Here is a 1232-nt window from a genome sequence, read left to right as displayed (position 1 = left end):
AGGGATAGGCTTACTCCAGTATTCTTGGGCTTTCCCTGGTGGCTCAGATGGTAAAGAATCTGCCTGCAATGCGGGAGACCTGGGTTTGATCCCTGGGTTGGGAAGATCCCCTGGAGAATGGAACGGCTACTCGTGCCAGTATTCTTGCTTGGAGAATTCCATGGACAGAGGAGGCTCGCGGGCTACAGTCCATGGGGTTGCAAAGAGTCTGACACAACTGAGCGAATTTCCCTTTCACTTCAGTTTCAGGTTCAAAACAAAATTGTGTGGAAGGTACAGAAATTTCCCCTGTGCAGCCTACCCCCATGGAAGCACGTCCTCCCCCACTTCAATATCCAGCCAATTTTGAAACTAGACAAGTTAATTTCAGTGACAGAGATGAAAGAGGAATTCAGGTTCAGTCCAAACCCAGTGCTCGTTTCATTCGCCTCACTATGCTGAATGTCAGAACCACCTCCACCAATAAGTCAACTAAGGCCGGGGAGGTGATGAGGAACTTAGAGTGGACAGCTGTTTAAGATGAGACCAGTGAGTACAGCTCCTTATACTGTGGAGAGCTTTATTATCAATTGCATTATTATTTGAAGAGAACTTCTGTAATTCTTCTCTCATTGTGTTTGATTTCTATTCTTTTTGTCATTTCTAAAAAGTAAGAGCTACAATACATGTGTTTGGTATAAGCTATATGGGGAAACCATCTTCTAAGCCAGAAAGACAGTGTCCCTAGAGAATGATTGTAAAGAGCTTTGAATCAGAAAATGCCTGAATATGCGATTTTGGAAAACTTACCTGAACTCTCCTGGCATCAGATTGCTCAGCTCTGACTTGGGAGTAATAATATCCACCATAAAGAGTTGTGTGACTAGAGGTAAGGTAGGAAAGTATTTAACTTATGCTTAAACTGAATTACTATGTTATATTACCAATAACATAGAATAGTACAGGTTAGTATAGTATACAAGGGTTAGAAATATAATAAGCATTCAGTTCAGTTCAGTTCAGTCGGTCAGTCGTGTCCAACTCTGCGATACCATGAATTGAAGCATGCCAGGCCTCCCTGTCCATTACCAACTCCCGGAGTTCACTCAGACTCACATCCATCGAGTCAGTGATGCCATCCAGCCATCTCATCCTCTGTCGTCCCCTTCTCCTCCTGCCCCCCAACTCCCACCCAGCATCAAAGTCTTTTCCAATGAGTTCAACTCTTCTCATGAGGTGGCCAAAGTACAGGA

This window comes from Bison bison, unplaced genomic scaffold, assembly GCF_000754665.1.
Source record: "Bison bison bison isolate TAMUID 2011002044 unplaced genomic scaffold, Bison_UMD1.0 scf7180017864198, whole genome shotgun sequence".
In the NCBI taxonomy this organism is placed as follows: Eukaryota; Metazoa; Chordata; class Mammalia; order Artiodactyla; family Bovidae; genus Bison; species Bison bison.
The sequence above is the reverse complement of the archived record's forward strand: the minus strand, read 5'-3'. Positions refer to the sequence as shown.